The sequence below is a fragment of the Chiloscyllium plagiosum genome, chromosome 1 (genome assembly GCF_004010195.1).
Source record: "Chiloscyllium plagiosum isolate BGI_BamShark_2017 chromosome 1, ASM401019v2, whole genome shotgun sequence".
NCBI classification, from domain to species: domain Eukaryota; kingdom Metazoa; phylum Chordata; class Chondrichthyes; order Orectolobiformes; family Hemiscylliidae; genus Chiloscyllium; species Chiloscyllium plagiosum.
The window spans coordinates 24747087-24770023 of record NC_057710.1 but is presented as its reverse complement, the minus strand read 5'-3'; positions in this window follow the sequence as shown (position 1 = coordinate 24770023).

Below are 22937 nucleotides of genomic sequence, written 5' to 3'. Positions count from 1 at the left end.
CCACTTTGGATCCTAAGCTCCCAAAAACAGTAACTCATCACAATATAAAATAAATCTAAGCACCTATTTCATTCAATTGATTGTCATTACTTTGAAATGGAGATTAACAATATTTACAGTTGGAAAAAAAGTCATATTTCAATGGACTGCACTATCAATGCTTCCTCAGGATTGGTTTATATCTGGGGCTATTATCAATGTTTGCTCAATCTTACAAGGTCACTAACCATCTATTTCAGCCGAGGGCTGTGTTCATATTTTGTTTGCCATTTTAAGGGGTTACTAAAGAATGATCTTTTATTGATAATTGTAACCAAGTTTGTGAAGGAGCCTATGCTGGTTTTCTATAAAGGCAACACAGCTCTTCTTACTTTCCTACCTTTTCCCTGTAGTCCAACAAATAGGTAATTGTCCCATTCCCTTCTGAAAACCATAATGAACCTCCATCCAAAAGTGTGGCCATTCAAACATCATGACATTCTGAACAGTTATAGAAAAGAACAATGAAACTGAAGGAGAACGAAGGTATGGGGAGATATACTAACAAACGTATTGAATTGTTTTCTACAAATTCCACAAATAAGTGCAGAGTGCATTGTCAGGGTGAGGGAGACTTGGTGAAGTGAGTCTGAGACTGAGCAAGTAACTGAGAATTTAGGTCAAAGTGGGAATTCGGGGCAGTGAAGGAAATAGATGTCTTAATTAAGGTTTGCTCCAAGAAATAAAGTCTCAAGAGCAAAATGTGAGTGGGTGAGGAAATAAGTTCAGATCAAGAGGCCAACCTGAGACCTATGGCAATAAGTTGTCATAAGTGCAGGGAAGGCAGCTGATGGGTGAGTAGGTTTGGTTAGTATTTCCAAGTGAAAGTTGGGCATTTAGATTGTGTTTAAGTCTATCTTCTTTTTTTTCTTTTTCTAAGAAATATCTTGTAAATTATTGTACTAAGTCCATTCTTATTTGATAGTTTTCAGAGTAATGACATGACAGGTCAGAGGGCTAAGTGGAGCATATATCCTGTGCTCTGTGTGATGTAATGATACACCATGCGTCCAAGACAAACCCAGTTGTAGGAAATGTCACCAGCTGCACAAGCCTGAGATCTGCATTTTGAAACTTGTGCTGTGGCTGGAATCGTTGCTGCGCTTTTGTGAGAGGTAGACAACAGCAGCAGTGACCTGCTGACTGGTTCCACTTTCACTGGGACTGGGACTGAAATCTCAAAGGAAGACCGAAGGGTCTGCTCCCATGCTGTGCATCTCTATGATTCTATGACTTGCTAGTGATGTTGGGGTTGACTTAAATTAATGCAACAGAGGGATGGGACCTTGAGGGGTGACCAAATTGATAGGAAGCAAAGTTGTTTCCAGAAAGTTGTAAGTATGCTAGAGAGACTAGAAGGCAGGAGAAACAAAGCTGAGCATTGAGTACACTTCAAAGATGGAATTATGTCAAAAAGACCCAGTACAGGCACTCTGTCTGAATGCAAAACATTAGATAATCTAAAGGCACAAATGGAGATACATGGATATGATCTAATTGCCATTGCAGAAACCTGGCCACATGACGATCTAGACTGGGTAGGCAATAGTCTAGTAGTGTTATCACAATATTATTAATCCAGAAACCCAGGTAATGTTCTGGGGACCTGTATTCTAATCCTGCTATGGCAGAGGATGAAATTTGAATTCAACAATAATCTGAAAATAAGGGCCTAATGGTGACCATGCTGATGTCAGGCAAAAAAAACCCATCTGGCTCACTAATGTCCTTCAAGGAAGGAAATCTGCCTTCCTTACCTGGTCTGGCCTAGATGTGTCTCCAGGCACGCAGCCATGTGATTGACTCAACTGGTCCAGCCAGTGATGCTCTCATCCTATGAATGAATTTTAAAAAGGGGACTGGGAATTGAATATTCAAGGATATTCAATGGTTATGACAGATAGACAGACAAGAAGGAAAATGAGGTGGAGTTGCACTGAGCATAAGGAAGGGATCAATACATTAGTAAGGGAAAATGTCAGGTTAGAAAATAATGTATGGAATCTTGTGAAACTAAGAAACAGCAAAGAGTAGCAGACATCAGTTAGACCTATTGATAGGCCACACATAGTATTAATCAGGAGACAAGAGATGCATTTACCATGACCCCAATTATCATGGGTGTCTTCAATCTGCAAATAGACTGGGTAAACCAATAGAGCACTAAAATAATGAAAGATGAGTTTTTGGAATGTGTTAGGGATGGTTTTCCAGAGAAGTTGACTTTTGGACACTTCCTTATTTTATTTGGAACAGTTCATGAACAGGAGTTGTTTGAATTGTACCTGAAACATTGATTCACTACACCTTCAGAGTTTCTGGAGTACACTCACGGATTGTAAATCTCAAATTCTCTTTGATTCTCAAAATTGTCAAAAGCATTTCTGCCCTCAGTTTCAGTAATGGCAGTTCCCCTTTCATAGCGCCAACTTCCTCTTTGTGCTATGAATGCTGCTGGAAATGAATGATTTCCTAGGAATTCCTATTTTGGTGTTACAGGAAGGATATTATTAAATGGGAGCGGGTTTTAGAGGAGATTTACCAGGATGTTGCCAGGTACGGAGGGTTTGAGTTATAAAGAAAGACTGGATAGGCTAGGACTTTTCTCACTGCAGCGTAAGAGGTTGAGAGGTGACCTTCTATAAGTTTATAAAATCATGAGAGGCATGGATAGGGTTAATGGTCGATGTCTGTATAGGCTGCCCATATTTGAAAGACACAAAACAAGGGATAAAACAGAATTAAACATCCTGCTCAGTATTAAGTGAAACATAATGGTACCTTTGAACAGGGCTACTCCAAGGTGAATGGGTGGCCCTATACAACAGCCATCCAAGACAGTTTGATAAGAGGCTGTCTAAGGATAGACACAAGTTCATTAAAATATGACAAGTGATTGATTCCAGCCTCATTGATGAAAGGATGTTGTCCCAAAAGGTGAACAGTGCCAGTTAAAACAAGGGATATAAATATCAGTCCATGAGATAGTCAGCTGAACTCATCACGCAGCTATGAAAACAACAGCTAGTTATTTTGTAGTAATCAGTTGTTTTCTTTTGAAGTTATTCATAATATTAAGGAACAGGTTCGAGTTAAAGATTCTTCAGATAATCATAGACATAAAGTTCAACATAATTATAGATACACATATATAACCAAAGTATAATAGAGGCATTAGGGGAAAAACTTTCAAACATAGCTATGAAAGTTAATTAGTCTTTGCAAATGCTTCCCTTATCTCGAAAAGAGATGCCTGACACATCCTGAATGAAGTAGATTGTTCACAACTTATTAATTGCTCACACTAGGAGTAGCTGTAATACCTTACATACAACTAACTTTATAATAGGAATTAACACGACAAATCTTATAGCAGGTAGTTAGAGCCAACTGTTTTGTATTTTTCATTTTTTTAATTGACACAGTGGCAAGTATAAGAGGAGTAGCAGAATTTGATAGAGATAGCAAAGGAATAGAAAGGGCAACAGAATTTGAACAGTCCTTACACACAATGAAGTCTGGAACTGGTCCAAAGGAGTATAACCAATAACTTTGGATTGAAAATTCATAGGATGCAAAGATCCTAATGCCAGGAGATTGCAATCTCTATTAAACACCACGAGATCATGGGAATTTGGGGCTGTCCGTAGGAATGCTCATCATTGATTAAGTATTTCACAGGATTGGATGTATAGAATAGGAGAAGGACATAGTGACCACGTTGTATATAATACAAAATATATAATAATGCTGTATTTCACTGTAAAGAGCAGAGCGTCATTGATCAATATGATGAGGCTGCATTTGGGGAAGATCTTCTGCGCTCTCCCTGCATTAACCAGTTGATTCTTCAATAGAAATAAAGTCTGCCACACATCTAAATCCTGCCTGCCTCCTGAGTCTCTGTCCTGGCTCAGGGGGGTTATGCACTAACAGTGTCTTTTCCCTAGAATGCGGGATTTCAAGACTAGGGGACATTTTTAAGGTGAGAGGACAGAGAATCAAAAAGAACATAAAGGGCAAAGAGTTCATATGTGGAAAGCACGCCCTGAGGACATGGGCACAGTTACAACGTTTAAAAGACATTTGGGGAAGTACTCTCCAGTAGAGTTTTTTTTTGCTCTGCCCTTTTTCTTTCATTTCTCCATTTTTGTCCTTTTTTCTATAGTTTTCTTCTTTCTGAAACTTTTAACTTAAACTTACCTGGAGGGGAAAGTAGGCAGCAACTCCACACCAAACCTCCAGGTCCAGCAGGGGTCAGTGAGTCCCAGACCAGGCCAGTAGGGGGCCCTAAGACCCAGACCAGGTCAGCAGGGGGGGCAGTGAGTCCCACACCAGGTCAGTAGGGGGCTGTGAGTCCTAGACCAGGCCAGCAGGGCGCCAGTGAGTCCCACACCAGGCCAGAATGGGGCTGTGAGTCCCACACCAGGCCAGAAGGGGGCTGTGAGTCCCACACCAGGCCAGCAGGGGGCTGTGAGACCCACAGCAGGCCAGCAGGGGGCCGTGAGTCTCACACCAGGTCAGCAGGGGGCAGTGACTCCCAGACCAGACCAGCAGGGGGGGGCATGAGTCCCACACGAGGCCAGCAAGGGGCTGTGAGTCCCAGACCAGGCCAGCAGGGGGCTGTGAGTCCCAGACCAGACCAGCAAGGGGCAGTGAGTCCCACACCAGGCCAGCAGGGGGCCATGAGTCCCAGACCAGGCCAGCAGGGGGCAGTGAGTCCCAGACCAGACCAGCAGAGGGCCATGAGTTCCAGACCAGGCCAGCAGGGGCTGTGATCCCAGACCAGGACAACAGGGGGCAGTTAGTTCCAGACCAGGTCAGCAGGGGGCCAGTGAGTTCCACCCCAGGTCAGCAGGGGGACATAAGTCCCGGACAAGGTCAGCAAGGGGCAGTAAGTCCCAAACCACGGCAGCAGGGCGGCAGTGAGACCCACACCAGGCCAGGAGGGGGCCGTGAGTTCTAGAAAAGGTCAGCAGGGGGCCGTGAGTTCCAGACCAGGTTAACAGGGGCAGTGAGTCCCAGACCAGGCCAGCAGGAGGCTGTGAGTCCCACACCAGGCCGGAAGGGGGCAGTGAGACCCACACCAGGCCAGCAGGGGGGCAGTGAGTCCCAGACCAGTTCAGCAGGGGGCTGTGAGTCCCAGACCAGGCCAGCAGGGGGGCAGTGAGTCCCACACCAGGTCAGCAAGGGGCAGTGAGTCCCACACCAGGTCAGCAGTGGGCTGTCAGTCCCACACTTGGCCAGCAGGGGACAGTGAGTTCCACATCAGGCCAACAAGGGGTGGTGAGTCCCAGACCAGGCCAGCAGGGGGCCGTGAGTTCCAGACCAGGCCAGAAGAGGCAGTGAGTCCCACTCAAGGACAGCAGAGGGCTGTGAGTTCCAGACCAGGCAAGCAGGGGGCCGTGAGTTCCAACCAGGTCAGCAGGGGACCGTGAGTCCCACACCAGGCCAGCAGGGGGCCATGAGTCCCAGACCATGCCAGCAGGGGGGCAGTGAGTCCCATACCAGGTCAACAGGGGGCAGTGAGTTCCAGACCAGGCAAGCTGGGGGCTGTGAGTCCCACACCAGGCCAGCAGAGGGCAGTGAGTCCCAGACCCAGCAATCAGTGGACCGTGAGTCCCACTCCAGGCCAGCAGGGGGCAGTAAGTCCCAAACCAGGCCAGCAAAGGGCTGTGAATCCCAGACCAAGTCAGTTGGGGGCAGTGAGTTCGACACCAGACCAGCAGTGAGGCAGTGAGTCCCACCCCAGGCCAGCAGGGGACTATGAGTCCCACACAAGGCCAGCAGGCTTCCATGAGTCCCACACCAGGTCAGCTGGGGGCCGTGAGTCCCAAACCAGGACAGCAGGGGGCCGTGAGTTCAAGACCCGGTCAGCAGGGAGCAATGAGTCCCAGATCAGGCCAGCAGGGGACTGTGAGTCCCACACCGTGCCAGCAGGGGCTGTGAGTTCCAGACCAGGCCAGCAGTGGAGCAGTGAGTCCCAGACCAGGCCAGCAGGGGGCCGTGAGTCCCAAACCACGCCAGCAGGGGGGCCATGAGTCCCAGACCAGGCCAACAGGGGGCAGTGAGTTCCAGACCAGGCCAGTGGGGGGACAGTGAATCCCACACCAAGACAGCAGGGGCCAGTGAGTTCACACCAGGCCAGCAGGGGGCCGTGATTCCCACACCAGGCCAGTTGGGGGCCGTGAGTTCCAGACCCGGTCAGCAGGGAGCAATGAATCCTAGATCAGGCCAGCAGGGGGCTGCGAGTCCCACACCGGGCCAGCAGGGGGCAGTGAGTTCCAGACCAGACCAGCAGGGGGCCGGGATTCCCACACCAGGCCAGTAGGGGGCCGTGAGTTCCAGACCAGGCCAGCAGGGGGCTGTGAGTCCCACACAAGGCCAGCAGGGGGCAGTGAGTTCCAGACCAGGTCAGCAGGGGGCCATGAGTCCCACACTAGGCCAGCAGAGGGCCGTGAGTTCCAAACCAGGTCAGCAGGGGGCAGTGAGTTCCAGAGCAGGTCAGCAGGGGGCCGTGAGTCCCAGACCAGGCCAGCAGGGGGGCAGTGAGTCCAGACCAGGTCAGCAGGGGGCAGTGAGTCCCACAGCAGGCCAGCAGGACGCCGTGAGTCCCACACCAGGCCAGCAGGGGGGCAGTGAGTCCCTGACCAGGCCAGCAGGGGGCCGTGAGTTCCAGGCCAGGTCAGCAGGGGGCAGTGAGTCCCAGACCAGGCCAGCAGTAGGCCGTTGGTTCCAGACCAGGTCAGCAGGGTGCAGTGAGTCCCACACCACGCCAGCTGGGGGCTGTGAGTCACACTCCAGGTCAGCAGGGGGCAGTGAGGCCCAGACCAGGCGAGCAGGGGGCTGTGAGTCACACACCAGGTCAGCAGGGGGCAGTAAGGCCCAGACCAGGCGAGCAGGGGGCTGTGAGTCACACACCAGGTCAGCAGGGGGCAGTAAGGCCCAGACCAGGCCAGCAGGGGGCTGTGAGTCACACACCAGGTCAGCAGGGGGCTGTGAGTCACACACCAGGTTAGCAGGGGGCAGTGAGGCCCAGACCAGGCGAGCAGGGGGCTGTGAGTCACACACCAGGTCAGCAGGGGGGCAGTGAGTCCCAGACCAGGCCAGCAGAGGACTTTGAGTCCCACACCAGGCGAGCAGGGGGCCGTGAGACGCAGACCAGGACAACAGTGGGCCATGAGTTCCACACCTGGCGAGCAGGGGGCTGTGAGTCACAGACCAGGCCAGCAGTGGGTCGTGAGTCCCACACCAGGCCAGCAGGGGGGCCGTGAGTCCCAGACTAGGCCAGCAGGGGGGCAGTGAGTCCCACACCAGGCCAGCAGGGGCAGTTAGTTCCAGACCAGTTCAGCAGGGAGCCAGTGAGTTCCAGACCAGGTCAGCAGGAGGCCAGTGAGTTCCAGACCAGGTCAGCAGGGGGCCATAAGTCCCAGAGCAGGTCAGCAGGGCGGCAGTGAGTCCCACTCCAGGCCAGCATGGGGCCGTGGGTCCAACACCAGGCCAGCAGGGAGCTGTCAGTCCTACACCAGGTCAGCAGGGGACAGTGAGTTCCAGACCAGGCCAGCAGTGGTCCGTGAGTCCCACAACAGGCCAGCAGGGGGCTGTGAGCCACACATCTGTCCAGTTGGGGGCCGTGAGTTCCAGACCAGGCCAGCAGAGGGCAGTGAGTTCCACTCAAGGACAGCAGAGGGCAGTGAGTTCCAGACCAGGCCATCAGGGGGCCGTGAGTTCCAGACCAGGTCAGCAGGGGGCCGTGAGTCCCACACCAGGCCAGTAGGGGGCCGTGAGTTCCAGACCAGGCCAGCATGGGGCCGTGGGTCCAACACCAGGCCAGCAGGGGGCTGTCAGTCCTACACCAGGTCAGCAGGGGACAGTGAGTTCCAGACCAGGCCAGCAGTGGTCCGTGAGTCCCACAACAGGCCAGCAGGGGACTGTGAGTCCCAGACCGGGCCAGCAGTGGGCAGTGAGTCCCAGATCAGGCCAGCAGTGGGCCGTGAGTCCCACACCAGGCCAGCAGGGATCTGTGAGTTCCAGACCAGGTCAACAGGGGCCAGTGAGTTCCAAACCAGGTCAGCAGGGGGCCATAAGTCCCAGAGCAGGTCAGCAGGGCGGCAGTGAGTCACACTCCAGGCCAGCTAGGGGCCGTGGGTCCAACACCAGGCCAGCAGGGGGCTGTCAGTCCTACACCAGGTCAGCAGGGGACAGTGAGTCCCAGACCAGGCCAGCAGGGAGCCGTGAGTTCCAGACCAGGTCAACAGGGGGGCAGTGAGTCCCACACCAGGACAGCAGGGGGCTGTGAGTCGCAGACCAGGCCAGCAGTGGGCCGTGAGTCCCACACCAGGCCAGCAGGGGGGCCGTGAGTCCCAGACTAGGCCAGCAGTGGGCTGTGTGTCCCAGACCAGGTCAGCAGGGGGCTGTGATCCCAAACCAGGCCAGAAGGGCGGGAGTGTGTCCTACACCAGGCCAGCAGTTGGCAGTTAGTTCCAGACCAGGTCAGCAGGGGGCCAGTGAGTTCCAGACCAGGTCAGCAGGGGTCCATAAGTCCCAGACAAGGTCAGCAGGGGGCAGTGAGTCCCAAACCACAGCAGCAGGGCGTCAGTTAGTCCCACTCCAGGCCAGCAGGAGGCCGTGAGTCCGACACCAGGCCAGCAGGGGGCTGTCAGTCCTACACCAGGTCAGCAGGGGGCTGTGAGTTCCAGACCAGGTCAGCAGGGGGGATGTGAGTTCCAGACCAAGCCAGCAGTGGGTCGTGAGTCCCACACCAGGCCAGCAGTGGACTGTGAGTCCCAGGCCAGGCCAGCAGATGGCCATGAGTCCCACACCAGGCCAGCAGGGGGCAGTGAGTCCCAGACCAGGCCAGCAGGGGGCACTGAGTCCCAGACCAGGCTAGCAGGGAGCGGAGAGTTCCAGACCAGGCCAGCAGTGGGCCGTGAGTCCCACACCAGGCCAGCAGGGGGCCGTCAGTCCTACACCAGGCCAGCAGGGGGCTGTCAGACCTACACCAGGTCAGCAGGGGGCTGTGAGTTCCAGACCAGGTCAGCAAGGGGGATGTGAGTTCCAGACCAGGCCAGCAGTGGGTCATGAGTCCCACACCAGGCCAGCAGTGGACTGTGAGTCCCAGGCCAGGCCAGCAGTGGGCCATGAGTCCCACACCAGGCCAGCAGGGGGCAGTGAGTCCCAGACCAGGCCAGCAGTGGGCAGTGAGTCCCACACCAGGCCAGCAGGGGACAGTGAGTCCCAGACCAGGCCAGCAGTGGGCCGTGAGTCCAACACCAGGCCAGCAGGGAGCGGAGAGTTCCAGACCAGACCAGCAATGGGCCGTGAGTCCCACACCAGCCCAGCAGGGAGCCGAGAGTTCCAGGCCAGGCCAGCAGTGGGCCGTGTGTCCCACACCAGCCCAGCAGGGGGCAGTGAGTTCCAGACCAGGTCTGCAGGAGGACAGTGAGTCCCACACCAGGCCAGCAGGGGGCTATGAGTCCCACACCAGGCCAGCAGGGGGCTGTGATTTCCAGACCAGGTCAGCAGGGGGGATGTGAGTTCCAGTTTGAACTTTATTGCTGGAACAGCACAGCAGGTCAGGCAGCATCCAGGGAACAGGAGATTCGACGTTTCGGGCACAGGCCCTTCTTCGGGCCTGTGCCCGAAACGTCGAATCTCCTGTTCCCTGGATGCTGCCTGACCTGCTGTGCTGTTCCAGCAATAAAGTTTCAACTTTGATCTCCAGCATCTGCAGACCTCACTTTCTCCTCGAGGATGTGAGTTCCAGACCAAGCCAGCAGTGGGCTGTGAGTCCCACACCAGGCCACAGGGGTCTGTGAGTCCCAGACCAGGCCAGCAGTGGGCAGTGAGTCCCACACCAGGCCAACAGGGGGCAGAGAGTCCCAGACCAGACCAGCAGTGGGCCGTGAGTCCCGCACCAGCCCAGCAGGGAGCCGAGAGTTCCAGGCCAGGTCAGCAGTGGGCCGTGAGTCCCACACCAGCCCAGCAGCGGGCAGTGAGTTCCAGACCAGGTCAGCAGGAGGGCAGTGAGTCCTACACCAGGCCAGCAGGGGGCTATGAGTCCCACACCAGGCCAGCAGGGGCCTTGAGTCCCACACCAGGTCAGCAGGGGACTGTCAGTCCCACACCAGGTCAGCAGGGGGCAGTGAGTCCAACACCAGGCCAGCAGGGGACCGTGAGTCCCAGACCAGGCCTGCAGTGGGCGTGAGTCCCACACCAGGTCAACAAGGGGCAGTGAGTTCCAGACCAGGCCAGCAGGGGGCAGTGAGTCCCACACCACGCCAGCAGGGAGCAGTTAGTTCCAGACCAGGCCGACAGGGTGTGTGAGTCCAGGACCAAGCCAGCAGTGGGCAGTGAGTCCCAGACCTGGCCAGCAGGGGGCAGCGAGTTGTAGACCAAGTCAGCAGTGGGCCTGTGAGTCCTAGACCAGGCCAGCAGAGGGCCTTGAGTTCCAGACCAGGCCTGCAGGGGCTGTGAGTCCCAAACCAGGTCAGCAGGGGGCAGTGAGTTCCAGACCAGGCCAGCAGAGGGCCTTGAGTTCCAGACCAGGTCAGCGGGGGCTGTGAGTCCCAGACCAGGCCAGCAGGGGGCAGTGAGTTCCAGATCAGGCCAGCAGTGGGCCGTGAGTCCCACACCAGGCCAGCAGGGAGCCATGAGTTCCAGACCAGGTCAACAGGGGGCTGTGAGTTCCAGACCAGGTCAGCAGGGGGGCAGTTAGTCCCACACCAGGCCAGCAGGGGGCTGTGATCGCAGACCAGGCCAACAGGGGGGCCGTGAGTCCCAGACTAGGCCAGCAGTGGGCCGTGTGTCCCAGACCAGGCCAGCAGGGGGCAGTGAGTCCCAGACCAGGCCAGCAGGGGGCCGTGAGTCTCACACCAGGCCAGCAGGGGACTGTCAGTCCCACACCAGGTCAGCAGGGGGCAGTGAGTCCAACACCAGTCCAGCAGGGGGCCGTGAGTCTCACACCAGGCCAGCAGGGTACTGTCAGTCCCACACCAGGTCAGCAGGGGGTTGTGAGTCGCACACCAGGTCAGGAAGGGGCAGTGAGTGCCAGACCAGGCCAGCAGGGGGCAGTGAGTCCTACACCAGGCCAGCAGGGAACTGTGAGTTCCAGACCTGGCAGGCAGGGGGCTGTGAGTCCCAGACCAGGCCAGCAGGGGGGACTGTGTATCCCAGACCAGGCCAGCAGGGGGGCAGTGAGTCCCAGACACGGCCAGCAGAGCGCTGTGAGTTCCAGACCAGGCCAGCAAGGGGCTGTGAGTCCCAGACCAGGCCAGCAGGGGGCCATGCGTCCCTCACCAGGCCATCAGGGGGCTGTGAGTTCCAGACCAGGCCAGCTGGGGGTGTGAGTCCTGAAACAAGCCAGTAGTGGGCAGTGAGTCCCAGATCAGGCCAGCAGGGGGCAGTGAGTCCCAGACTAGGCCAGCAGGGGGGCAGTGAGTCCAAGACCTGGCCAGCAGGGGGCCGTGAGTCGCAGACCAGGCCAGCAGTGGGCCGTGAGTCCCACACCAGGCCAGCAGGGGGGCCGTGAGTCCCAGACTAGGCCAGCAGTGGGCTGTGTGTCCCAGACCCGGCCAGCAGGGTCCAATGAGTCCCAGACCAGGCCAGCAGGGGGGTGTGATCCCAGACCAGGCCAGAAGGGCGGCAGTGTGTCCCACACCAGGCCAGCAGTGGGCAGTTAGTTCCAGACCAGGTCAGCAGAGGGCCATAAGTCCCAGACCAGGTCAGCAGGGGGCAGTGAGTCCCAAACCACAGCAGCAGGGCGGCAGTGAGTCCCACTCCAGGCCAGCAGGGGGCCGTGAGTCCGACACCAGGTCAGCAGGGGGCTGTCAGTCCTACACCAGGTCAGCAGGGGGCTGTGAGTTCTAGACCAGGTCAGCAGGGGGGATGTGAGTTCCAGACCAAGCCAGCAGTGGGCTGTGAGTCCCACACCAGGTCAGCAGGGGGCAATGAGTCCCAGGCCAGGTCAGCAGTGGGCCGTGAGTCCCACACCAGGCCAGCAGGGGTCTGTGAGTCCCAAGCCAGGCCAGCAGTGGGCCATGAGTCCCACACCATGCCAGTAGGGGGCAGTGAGTCCCAGACCAGGCCAGCACTGTGCAGTGAGTCCCACACCAGGCCAGCAGGGGGCAGTGAGTCCCAGACCAGGCCAACAGTGGGCCGTGAGTCCTGCACCAGCCCAGCAGGGAGCCGAGAGTTCCAGGCCAGGCCAGCAGTGGGCCGTGAGTCCCACACCAACCCAGCAGTGGGCAGTGAGTTCCAGACCAGGTCAGCAGGAGGGCAGTGAGTCCCACACCAGGCCAGCAGGGGCTATGAGTCCCACACCAGGCCAGCAGGGGGCCGTGAGTCCCACACCAAGTCTGCAGGGGGCTGTCAGTCCCACACCAGGTCAGCAGGGGGCAGTGAGTCCAACACCAGGCCAGCAGGGGACCGTGAGTCCCAGAACAGGCCTGCAGTGGGCGTGAGTCCCACATCAGGCCAGCAGGGGGCTGTGAGTCCCACACCAAGCCAGCAGGGGGCCGTGAGTTCCAGACCAAGTCAACAGGGAGGTGAGTCCCACACCACGCCAGCAGGGGGCAGTTAGTTCCAGACCAGGCCGACAGGGTGTGTGAGTCCAGGACCAAACCAGCAGTGGGCAGTGAGTCCCAGACCTGGCCAGCAGGGGGCAGTGAGTTGTAGACCAGATCAGCAGTGGGCCTGTGAGTCCCAGACCAGGCCAGCAGAGGGCCTTGAGTTCCAGACCAGGCCTGCAGGGGGCTGTGAGTCTCAGACCAGGCCAGCAGGTGGCAATGAGTTCCAGAGCAGGCCAGCAGGGGGCCGTGAGTCCCACGCCATGGCAGCAGGGCAGCAGTGAGTCCCACACCAGGCCCGCAGGGTTCCGTGGATCTGACACCAGGCCAGCAGTGGGCCGTGAGTCCCACACAAGGCCAGCAGGGGGGCAGTGTGTCACAGACCAGGCCTGCAGGGGAGCAGCGAGGCCAAGACCAGGCCAGCAGGAGGCAGTGAGTCCCACAGCAGACCAGCAGAGGGCAGTGAATCCCAAACCCGGTCAGCTGGAGGCAGTGAGTTCCAGACCAGGCCAGCAGGGGGCCCTTAATCCCAGACCAGGTCTGCAGGGGGCTGTGAGTTCCAGACCAGGCCAGCAGTGTGCCTTGAGTTCCAGACCAGGTCAGCAGGGAGTCGTGAGTTCCACACCAAGCCAGCAGGGGGCCATGACTTCCAGACCAGGTCAACAAGGAGGGGTGAGTCCCACACCAGGTCAGCAGGGGGCAGTGAGTTCCAGACCAGGCCAGCAGGGGGTCAGTGAGTTCCAGAGCAGGTCAGCAGGGGGTCGTGAGTCCCACAACAAGCCAGCAGGGGGCCGTGAGTTCCAGACCAGGTCAACAGGGGGTGTGTGACTCCCACACCAGGTAAGCAGGGGAGCAGTGAGTTCCAGACCAGGTAAACAGGGGGCAGTGAGTCTCGGACCAGGCCAGCAGGGGGTGGTGAGTCCCAGATCAGGCCAGCAGGGTGCCGTGAGTCCCACACCAGGCCAGCAGGGGGCAGTGAGTCACAGACCAGGCAAGCAGGGGGCTGTGAGTCCCACACCAGGTCAGCAGGGGGCAGTGAGTCCCACACCAGGCCAGCAGGGGGCAGTGAGTTCCAGACATGGTCAGCAGGGGCAGTGAGTCCAACACGAGGACAGCAGGGGGCTGTGAGTTCCAGACCAGGCCAGCAGGTGGGCAGTGAGTCCCAGACCAGGGCAGCAGGGGGTGGTGAGTCCCAGATCAGGCCAGCAGGGTGCCGTGAGTCCCACACCAGGCCAGCAGGGGGCAGTGAGTCCCAGACCAGGCAAGCAGGGGGCTGTGAGTCCCACACCAGGTCAGCAGGGGGCAGTGAGTCCCACACCAGGCCAGCAGGGGGCAGTGAGTTCCAGACCAGGCCAACAGGGGGGCAGTGAGTTCCAGACCAGGCCAACAGGGGGCAATGAGTCCCAGACCAGGTCAGCACGGGGCAGTGAGTCCCAGACCAGGTCAGCACGGGGCAGTGAGTCCAACACGAGGACAGCAGGGAGCAGTGAGATCCAGACCCGGTCAGCAGGTGGGCAATGTGTCCCAGACCAGGGCAACAGGGGGCTGTGAGTCCCAAACCAGGTAAGCAGGGGGCAGTGAGTCCCAGACCAGGCCAGCAGGGGGCCGTGAGTCCCAGACCAAGCCAGAAGAGGGCTATGAATTCCAGACCAGGCCAGCAGGGGGCTGTGATCCCAGACCAGGCCAGCAGGGGGGCAATGAGACCCAGACCTGGCCAGCAGGGGGCAGTGAGTTGCAGACCAGGTCAGCAGGGAGCCAAAAGTCCCAGACTAGGTCAGCAGGGGGCAGTGAGTCCCAAACCATGGCAGCAGGGGGTAGTGAGTCCCAGACCAGGCCAGCAGGGGGCCGTGAGTCCCACACCAGGTCAGCAGGGGGCAGTGAGTCCCACACCAGGCCAGCAGGGGGCCGTGAGTCCCACACCAGGTCAGCAGGGGGCAGTGAGTCCCAGACCTGGTCAGCAGGGGGCAGTGAGTCCCAGACCAGACCAGCAGGGGAGCATGAGTCCCACACCAGGCCAGCAGGGGGTGGTGAGTTCCAGACCAGGTCAGCAGGGGGCAGTGAATCCCAGAGCACGCCTGCAGGGGGCAGTGATTCCCTGACCAGGCCAGCAGGGGGCTGTGAGTCCCAGACCAGGCCAGCAGGGGGCAGTGAGTCCCAGACCAGGCCAGCAGAGGGCTGTGAATTCCAGACCAGGCCAGCAGGGGAGCAGTGAGTCCCACTCCAGTCCAGCAGAGGGCAGTGAGTCCCACACCAGGCCAGCAGGGGACTGTGAGTCCAGGACCAGGCCAGCAGTGGGCCCTGAGTCCCACACCAGGCCAGCAGTGGGCCCTGAGTCCCACACCACGCCAGCAGGGGGCCGTGAGTCCCACACCAGGCCGGCAGGGGGCCGTGAGTCCTAGACCAGGTCAGCAGGGGGCAGTGAGTTGCAGACCAGGCCAGCAGGGGGCAGTGAGTTTCTCACCAGGCCAGCTGGGGGGTCTGAGACCCAGACCAGGCCAGCAGGAAGCAGTGAGTCCCATACCAGGCCAGTAGGGGGCTGTGAGTCCAAGACCTGGCCAGCAGGGAGCAGTGAGTACCACACCAGGCCAGCAGGGGGGCAGTGAGACCCAGACCAGACCAGCAGGGGGGTCAGTGAGTCCCAGACCAGGCCAGCAGAGGGCAGTGAATCCCACACCAGGCCAGCAGGGGGGCAGTGAGACCCAGACCAGACCACAGGGGGGTCAGTGAGTCCCAGACCAGGCCAGCAGAGGGCAGTGAATCCCACACCAGGCCAGCAGGGGGGGCAGTGAGACCCAGACCAGAGCAGCAGGGCAGCAGTGTGTCCCAGAGCGGAGGCTAATCGAGGGGCAGTGAGTCCCAGAGAGGAGGCTAATCGAGGGGCAGTAAGTCCCAGAGCGGAAGCTAATGGAGGGGCAGTGAGTTCCAGAGCGGAGGCTAATAGAGGGGCAGTGAGTCCCAGAGCGGAGGCTAATGGAGGGGCAGTGAGTCCCAGAGCGGAGGCTAATGGAGGGGCAGTGAGTCCCAGAGCAGAGGCTAATGGAGGGGCAGTGAGTCCCAGAGCAGAGACTAACGGAGGGGCAGTGAGTCCCAGTGCAGAGACTAATGGAGGGGCAGTGAGTCCCAGAGCAGTGGCTAATGGAGGGGCAGTGAGTCCCAGAGCAGAGACTAATGGAGGGGCAGTGAGTCCCAGTGCAGAGGCTAATGGAGGGGCAGTGAGTCCCAGAGCAGAGGCTAATGGAGGGGCAGTGAGTCCCAGAGCAGAGGCTAGTGGTGGCTAACACAGGCACCCTGTACCTAAGGTGGCGCCAAAGTGGTGACATTACAAGCTTTTTACTGCACTCATTCAAGTGCATGTGACAATAAAGATAATTCAATTGAATTCAAATGGGAAAGGTTTGGAGGGATATGGGCCAGGAGCAGGCACGTGGGAGTTTAGTTTGGGATTATGGACTGATTGGACCAATGGGTCAAATTTCATGCTGTATGTCTCTATGACTCTATAAGTATATGGAGGACCCAACTGGAGGACATATAATTTTAAATCTACTGTAATTTAATTAAAAAAGACTAATTTACCTGAGGATTGGGAATACAACAAAGGAGGGCCAAGAAATGGACAAGGAAAGGGAGAATCCAGATTAAAAACTTAAAAATGGACAATTAAAGCTTTTCTAGGTGTTTATAAGCAAACATAGCAAAAACAAATATGGTTTCATTGCAGGTACAGTCAGAAGAATTTATAATGCGGAATAGAGAAATTGTACAGAAACTAAGTGATTGCTTTGTGTCTGTTTTGACTGAGGAAGGTATCAGAAACCTTCTAGAACAAGAGATCCAAGTAGCTGGGCAGAATAGTTGTTGAAGGGAAGTTATTATTAGGAAGGAGATTGTACCTGGGAGAACTCATAGGGCTGAAAGCACAGACAAGATGCATCCCATCATATTGTGGGAAGCAAGGGAGAAGATTACGGGGAGTCAGATATTAATTTTCAAATCCTCTCTACACAGGAGAAGGTGCCAGAGGACTGAAGAACATCTATTGTGGTGCCATTATTTCAGAAAGGTGGTAGGGAAAATTCAGGAAACTACAGGCCGGTGAGTCTCATGTTAGAAGTACAGCAACTACTGGAAAACATCTGAAGGACAGGATTAATCTCCACTTGGCGAGGCAAGGGTTGATCAAGGATAGTGAGCATGAGTTTCTAAGGGAGAGATCGTATCTACCAAATTTGAATACTTTTTTGAGGAGTTGACAAGGTGTGTAGGTGATGTTAGTTCAGATGGTGTATGGACTTCAGTAAGGCTTTTAACAAGGTTTTGCATGGTAGATTAGATAAGAAGCTAAGATGCCATGGAATCTTGTCCATTGGTCCTTGAAGGCAGAAGACTAAGTATGTAAGGTGGTTAAGAATCATTATGGGATACATGCCTTGAATATGGGATACAGACATTGAATACAGGAACAAGGAGGATATTGATGGAACTATGTGTAATTGTTGGTTGGGCCACATGTACTGAGTGCAGCCCTGGCTACCACACTATAGGAAGGACACGGTGGCTCAGTGGTTAGCACTGCTGCCTCACATCATCAGGGATCCAGGTTTGACTCCACCCTCGGGCGACTGTCTGTGTGGAGTTTGCACATTCTCCCTGCATCTGCGTGGGTTTCCTCTGGGTGCTCCGGTTTCCTCCCACAGCCCAAATATGTGCAGATTAGGTGGATTAACCATGGCAAATTGTCCATGGTGTCTGGGAGGTTTAGATCGGTTAGGTTAGCCGTGGGAAACGCAGAGTTATAGGGATAGGGTAGGAGGTTGGGTCGGGTGGGATGCTCTTCAGAGGGTCAGTATGACTCGATGGGCTGAATGGCCTTCTTCCGCACTGTAGTGATTCTATGATTGTACTACAGAGGGTGCAGAAGAGATTTATCAGTATGTAACCAGGGTTAAAGAGATTCAGCAATGAAGAGAGACTGGGCAACAGAGACCCCATTTCTGAATAGGGGACATGTTCAACTCATATTTTGCTTTGATTTTCCTCAAGGTTTAAGAAGCTGGGGTTGTTTTCCTTACAGCAGAGAAGTCTGAAAAAAATCACTACACATGAAACTTTAACTCTGCTTTTCTCTCCAGGGATGTTACCAGACCTGCACAGCACTTTCTGACTGTGTTTCAGATTGCCAGCATCCTCAGTATTTTATTTGATTCTCCTGGATCCTGCCTTTGCTCTGGGCCCATTCATTCTGGAATGCCTAAGCCTTGGGCTCCATCTTGTGGCAGGAGTTGGCCAGTGCCGCTATTCCTGGGGCTGTAGTGAGAGCCAGGTTGTCCCCTTCTTACCACATCATGGAGACCAGTCAATCTAAAAGTACTGTATGATGGGTGTATTTTTTAATTGAATATTGTACCTTGATAAATCTAGTAACCTATTTTATTTTATAAGTTACTTCAGCGAGAAGCTTACAATGCTGTGCTTGTTTGGGACCTAATTTGAACTTATAGAGTCATAGAGATGTACAGCACGGAAACAGACGCTTCAGTTCAACCCATCCATGCCGACCAGATATCCCAACCCAATCTAGTCCCACCTACCAGCACCCGGCCCATATCCCTCCAAACCCTTCCTATTCATATGCCCATCCAAATGCCTCTTAAATGTTGCAATTGTACCAGCCTCCACCACTTAGGGCTCTTTTATATCTTCCCCCTCTCACCCTAAACCTATGCCCTCTCGTTCTGGACTCCCCGACCTCAGGGAAAAGACTTTGTCTATTTATCCTATCCATGTCCCTCAAAATTTTGTAAACCTCTATAAGGTCACCCCTCAGCCTCTCCCTATAGCTCAGATCCTCCAACCCTGGCAACATCCTTGTAAATCTTTTCTGAACCCTTTCAAGTTTCACAACATCTTTCTGATAGGAAGGAGACCAGAATTGCACGTAATTTATTTTCTAGGTGAGAACTCTCCCATGGAACCTTACTCAGACTTTAATATTGATTCCTGTGGGAATCCCTGATTCACTTAAAGTTGTGATTTTCAGGATGATAACTGCAACTTTAAACAAGGACTTACAATAGATTAAACAGATACATACATCAAGGTGTTCTGTGATGAGGGTGGCTCATACAACAACACAGATGCTTCGAGACCTGCTGAATATTTCTAGAACTTTCTGTTTTTGTTTTTTTTTAAAAGCATGGTTTTAATTTACACTTTCCCTGAGCTGAGCTCATGGACCATAGAGACCACCCATCTGAGTAGGACACATGTTCAATGTGTCAAATCAATTTTGCTTTGATTTTCCTCAAGGTTTAAGAAGCAGATCGTCCCTTTCTGAGCTAACCCCCAAGCCTTGCTGGGTCTCATTGTTATAATTTTCATCATAACTGGAGTCTACCAGCCAAGTACAAAACAATTAGGGTGGCATGGTGGCTCAGTGGTTAGCACTGCTGCCTCACAGCGCCAAGGACCTGCCAGGGACCCAGGTTTGATTCCAGCCTTGTGTGCAGTTTACACATTCTCCCCGTGTCTGTGTGGGTTTCCTCCAGGTGCTCCGGTTTCCTCCCACAATCCAAAGATGTGTAGGTTAGGTGAATTGGCCATTCTAAATTGCCCATAATGTTAGTTGCATTAGTCAGTGGGAAATGGGTCTGTGTGGGGATTACTCTTCAGAGGGTCGGTGTGGACTTGTTGGGCCAAAAGGCCTGTTTCCACACTGTAGCGAATCTAATCAAATTCCATTATAGTGATTGACACTCATTCATAGAATTCCAGGCAACGCCTGACCTTCAGTCATCTCAAACCTTACCAATGCTTGGACATTAAGAAGAACTTAACAAAAATACCAAAGAACTGCAAATGCTGGAAATCAGAAACAAAATCAGAAATGGCAGGGAAAACTCAGCAGGTCTGGCAGCATCTGTGGAGAGAAAGCAAAGTTAATGTTTCAGGTCCAGTTACCTATCTTCAGACTGATTGTAGCTACAGAAAGGTTGGTATTAATGCTGAGGTGAGGAATGGGGGGGAGTAAACGATAGGTGGAAGTGAAGCCGAGAGAGAGAGAGAAAACAGCAGTTAGCCAGGCAAAGGAAAGGGCAAAGGTCAGTCTGGGGAGTCAATAGCTACTAAATGGGACCATTAACAGCTGACAATGGGATAGTTGTGGTAGCAGCCCATGTGATGACAATGCCTAGGGGTTGGGGTAAGGACGTGGGAGAAGGTGTTCAGGCCCTATCATTCCTTGTTCCAATCCCATTCCGACTCCCACTCACAACTCTTTCTCCGGTACAATGATGACATCATCAGTGCAGTTTTCCTGTCTCTCATCTGGAATTGAAAAAGCTTATCTATTTTCACTTCTAATTTCAACCCCACGTCTCTCTTCACCTGGTCCAACTCTGACTCCTTCCTTCCCTTTCTCGACATTGCTGTGTCCATTTCTGAGGATAAGCAGGCCAGCAATATCCACTACAAACTCACTGACACCCACAGTTACCTCGACGATACATCCTCACACCCTGTTTCCTGTAAAGACTCCATTCCATTCTCCCAGCTTCTCTGTCTCTGTTTCATGATGCCTCTTTCGACAGTAGGTTCTCCAACATGTCCACTTTCTTACTCAAGTGAGGATTCCTCAGCACTGAGGTTAACAAGGCCATCTTCTGTGTCCAACCCATATCCCGCATTTAGGCCCTCAGCCCCTCCCTTCCCTCTCACAGCAGCGATAGGGTCTCCCTTGTCCTCACCTACCATCCCACCAGCATCCACATTCAGAAGATCACCAGTTGCTATGTCCTCCACCTCCAGCGAGATGCCACCACATATTCCCCTCCCCTCCCTTATCAGCCTTCTGCAGGGACCGTGCCCTCTTAGACACCCTGGTCCACTCCTCCTTCACTACCAACACCCAACCCTCACAGCCTCACAACACCATACCCTGGAACCACAGAAGGAGTAACATCTGCCCATTTATCTCCTTCCTCCACAGTGTCTAAGGCCCAAACACACCTTCCAGGTGAAGCAGCACTTACCCTGCACTTACCTCAGACTACTGCATTCGCTGCTCACAATGTAGCCTCCTTTACTTTGGGGGAAACGAAGTGTAGACTGGGTGACCACTTTGCAGAACATAGGTATGTTCTGTTCACCAAAATGACCCTGAGCTTCCAGTTGCCTGCCATTTCAACACCCCATCCTGTTCCCTGGCCAACATCTCTGTCTCAGGCTTGCTGCAGTGCTCCAGAGAAGTTCAGTGCAAGCTGGAAGAGCAGCACCTCATTTTCCATTTGGGAAGTGTGCAGCCTTCCGGACTCAGTGTTGAGTTCAATATTTTTCGGGCCTGAGCACTTTCTCCCATGTCCTTATTCCAATTCCCACAGACCAGGCCTTGTCGTCACATGGGCTGCTCCCATAATCATCCCATTGTCAGCTAATAATGGTCCAGTTTAGTAGCTATTGATCCCCATGACTGAACTTCTAACATATTTTCAGGTATTAGCCGTATATTCCTTCATATCTTTAATATCTCAAAATCTATCGCTTTCAGTGTGTTGATTAAGTATACTCAATGATTGAGCCTCCATTGTCATCTGGGACAAAGAATTCCAAATATTTATCACTCCTGAGTAAAAGAATGCTTCCTCATCTCAACCACAAATGGCCTACATTTGATTTACAAACTGATTCTACATCCCCTTCCTCCATGCTTAGAGATTTCAGGCACAATCTCCTCCAAAGACAATCCCAACAACCCAGAAGTCAATCTGGTGAGCCTCCATTGCAGCCTGTCTATAGAAAGTATTCCTCCTTTCAGCAAGGGAACCAAAATTCTACTCAACACTCCAGGTATGGCCTCACAAGGCTGAATACAATCACAGCAAGATATCTTTACTCCCGTACTCAAACCCTCTTGCAATAATGGGGCGCCATTTGCCTTCCCAATTACTTTTTGCATCTTCATGTTGCCTTCAGTGGCATATAAACAGGGACACCCATGTCCTGGCACAAAGGAAGGGCAGGAAACTAGGAAAAACTGGAGAGCTCGCTCTGTTAACTGTATTCATATAGTAGAGAAGAATGGCATAAGTTTAGGACATCAGGATGTGCAAGTGATTTGCATAGAAATGAGAAATGATAAAGGCAAATAGTCACTGTGGGACTGGTGTACAGCTCCCCCTCTCTAACTGTAGCCACATGATGGAACGTGAAGGAAGAAATAGTGAGAGCTTGTCACAAAGGCACAGCAATAATCCTGGGGGACTTTGACCTACATGTAGACTGGAAAAGCCAGATGTGTGAAGATAGCCTAGATGAAGAGTTATTAGACTGTTTTCAGGAAGTTTCTCAAGGCACCAGTCAAGGGTGTGATGGAATACTCCCCAGTCACCTGGATGGGTGCAGCTCCAACAACACTCAAGAAGCTTGACACAATCCTGGACAAAGCAGCCGCTTGATTGGCAGCACATCCACAAATCTCCACTCCCTCCACCACTGACACTCAATCACAGCAGTGTGTACTATCGACTACATGCACTGCAGAAATTCACTAAATCCTTAGACAACACTTTCCAAGCTCAAGACCACTACCACTGCGAAGTACGAGGGTAGCAATTACATGGCAACACCACTAGCTACTAGTTCTCCTCCACTATCACCGGTCAAATCCTGGAATTCCCTCCTTAATTCCCTCGGGCGGCACGGTGGCACAGTGGTTAGCACTGCTGCCTCACAGCGCCAGAGACCCGGGTTCAATTCCCGCCTCAGGCGACTGACTGTGTGGAGTTTGCACGTTCTCCCCGTGTCTGCGTGGGTTTCCTCCGGGTGCTCCGGTTTCCTCCCACAATCCAAAAAGATGTGCAGGTCAGGTGAATTGGCCATGCTAAATTGCCCGTAGTGTTAGGTAAGGGGTAAATATAGGGGAAGGGGTATGGGTGGGTTGCGCTTCGGCGGGGCGGTGTGGACTTGTTGGGCCGAAGGGCCTGTTTCCACACTGTAAGTAATCTAATAGCAATGTCGGACTACCTTCACCAAATGGACTGCAGTGTTTCAAGAAGCCATGATGTGGAGGTGCTGGTGTTGGACAGCTTACTTTCACAATCAGGACTCCCGCCCACCTTCCGAGGACCCCTTCGCCCACCTCCAACACACTGCATCCACCTGGACACCCCGCGCTGGCCTAATACCTGCCCTCGACCTCTTCATTTCCAACTGCCGCCGGGACATTAACCGCCTCAACCTGTCGACCCCCCTCCCCCACTCCAACCTCTCACCCTCACAACGCGCAGCCCTCCAATCCCTCTGCTCCAATCCTGACCTCACCATCAAGCCAGCAGA